General features: G+C 42.2%; 1 long non-coding RNA gene across 2 annotated transcripts; it reads left to right on the top strand.

The window, feature by feature from the left end:
- LOC134220436 (uncharacterized) lies at window positions 1-2,326 on the top strand. 2 transcript variants are annotated; one of them, XR_009981898.1, is made up of 3 exons: window positions 1-338; window positions 476-706; window positions 1,708-2,326. It is a non-coding gene; the product is annotated as an uncharacterized LOC134220436 (long non-coding RNA). The 2 variants fall into 2 exon arrangements; XR_009981897.1 differs by lacking the exon at window positions 1,708-2,326 and adding an exon at window positions 775-974.
- Window positions 2,327-2,742: the final 416 nt, after the last annotated feature.

The following is a 2,742-nucleotide window of genomic DNA, read 5'->3' as shown; positions in this document are numbered from 1 at the left end:
GTGTCAAGTTAGTGAAACCTATCCGAAAGAACTTTTAGTGACGACGAGGAAAATATTGAGTTTTTAACGCGTGCAAAAGTGAAGTACGTACTTAGTAGTGTAGTGAACGTGGAATTAGTGGAAAACGGATTTGGCCAAGTCAGCAACGAACGGAGAGATCAGCAGAGGACAGATCTGGTGCGGATGTGGGCATTTACAATCGAAGGAAGCAGAGGACAAGCTTTGTGCGAAGGGAAGAGTACTGGACCGTAAGAGTTACATTTGCTGGACCGTGTGGAATAAAGATCCGATTTCGTCCGGCGGGAAACGCGGCGAATCGTGGAAGCTGGTTGGTAAAGGTCAAAAGGAGTTAAAATAGTAGAAGTAAAAAGATTTCTTTTGAGTTAGATGTATTATAATCGCGTGTTTGTATTACAGTGTGCTTTTGATTGATTCTTTTATTGATTGAGTTTCTTTTTGTTTATTGTTGAAATAGCCGGTCGCAAGCGACGCCATTCCAACCGCTGACCATTGTTTTGGGCGTGTTTGCGCTATTGTAGCGACACAACTTTTGACGGATTGCAAGAATCTGAGGCGATTTGATTCGATCGGCAGTGGAAGTGTCCTACGGTACGACGTTGTACTAGCCAAAACTTCAGAACGGATCTAGGGGGCCACAGCCGGAAAACTTCGCAACTGGGCCGGGGCGAAGGAAGTAATCTTGCAGGTACGGAACCATTTTATTGCTTTTACCTTTTTTGTGAGTTTTTGTTGAGACATTTTAAATTGTGACAGACATGGCGCTGATGGGAACAGTAGACCCGTATATTCCGAATACATCCTTCTCGAATTATGTAGAGCATTTCGAATACTTTTTTTTCTGCAAATTCCATCGCAGAAGAAAAGAAAAAAGACTTGTTCATGAATTTAAGTGGTATGACCGTGTTTAACGAACTGAAACTACTCTATCCTGCTACCGACTTGAAAACCTTGACATACGCTAACAAAATAACAAAAAAAACTAAAGGAAAGATTTAATAAGGTAGAGTCAGATTTGGTCTTACGTTATAAATTTCGGTGCCGGCTGCAGAGTTCATCGGAGTCCGGTGAGAACTATATTTAAGCGGTCAAATTATTAGCAGAGCAATGTGATTTCGGAGAGTTCCGCGATTCGGCACTACTCGATCAATTGATTTATGGCATCTATGATAAAGACTTACAACGACAATTCTTAAAACAGCAGAGAAATTAATTAAAAATCGAGATCTTGCTTCATTCAGAGCTCGGGCGATAAATTCAGAAAGTGTTAATTCGGTGAGGTACCGTTTAGGACATAGCGATTCTAGACATGAAAGGCGTTTCAATAATTACCGAAAAATGGATAGATCGCGGAGCAGGAACAGGGACCATTTCGATCGTTTCGGGAGAAACCAAAGAGGTCGTTCGGATGCGGAACATAGGTCTGCTAGCAGAGGAAGATATGCTAATTTCATTTGCTATTTTTGCAAGCAGAAAGGGCATGTGCGAAAGAACTGTTTCCAAATGAAAAATGGTCAAAAGAGCTCGGTTGAAAACAACTCGGATTTGGAAAACGTGCATGACTTCTTCAAGCGGTTGAGGGTTGAATACGACACTGAGAGCGAGTCAATAGATCTCGTTGGGAAACCATCTGATCTCGGCCCACAGGGGGCAGATTAGACTGATTAAACAGAATGATTGTCGGCGCAGGATGGCGTTTCGTCTGGTGGAGGAAAGGCGAGGATCCAAGAGGCGGCGAGCGAATTCTGATGATGAACCCTTTCAGGGGTTTTTGCCCTCCCAACTACAGCCGCCCCCATCTAGAAACCAAGTCCACCCTCAGGCGCTCGGCTGTGCTACTCATATAGCAAAGCGAAAACCAACACAGGGCCAGCTGGATGTTGACATAGAAAGCGAACTAAGGAGGTCGTCTCGCATCCGGAAAAAGAATAATGAAAAAATGCTTGTGTATTACAAATAATCGAATTACTGTTTCAGTTGGTGTAGTTGCAAGGAATATTAAGTGAATTAAACCTTTCAGAATTTAAAGAATTTATTCGATAAAACAAATTGTAATTTTCGGTTTCAAATCTCTATATGTATTAATTAGGTTATATATTTCGAACTATAAAAGGGAAGGCATTGTAAGATTGTGTTGTGGTTAACATGTTTTCGACTGTTCGGTCTGAACTCCTTTGATCGACGAATATTAGAAGCGAGACAGAAACATACGAAACAGAAAAACAGTTCAACAATATCAACAATACAAATGTATTTAGTGCATTCATGGAAAGTGTTTATAAGCGAATTCAATAAAATTGATTAATCTCTTTTTGACGATAACCATCGTAGTGTCAAGTTAGTGAAACCTATCCGAAAGAACTTTTACTCAGGAACCCCCTTGTGTCTCAGGGCGCCCCACATATTCTCGTGATTGAGACGGTCGAAAGCTTTTTCGTAGTCAATGAATACCAAGTAAAGGGACTTTTGGAATTCGTTGACCTGCTCCTGCTTTGCACTTCTCGGCTGATATGCGATCGACCCCTGGGGCTTTATTCGATTTCATGCTTTGGATGGCTGTTTGAATCTCTAGCAGTGATGGAGCTTCGGAATTGAAGCGTGTTATACGTCGGATCCTAGGCAGATCATGCCGAGGTGGTACTGGCCTGGCTGGCACTTCAAAAAGTTGTTCGAAGTGCTCGAACCAGCGTTTCAGCTGGTCAGTTGGGTCGGCCAATAACTGAC

Source organism: Armigeres subalbatus, chromosome 3 (assembly GCF_024139115.2).
Source record: "Armigeres subalbatus isolate Guangzhou_Male chromosome 3, GZ_Asu_2, whole genome shotgun sequence".
In the NCBI taxonomy this organism is placed as follows: domain Eukaryota; kingdom Metazoa; phylum Arthropoda; class Insecta; order Diptera; family Culicidae; genus Armigeres; species Armigeres subalbatus.
The sequence above is the reverse complement of the archived record's forward strand: the minus strand, read 5'-3'. Positions and strand labels throughout refer to the sequence as shown.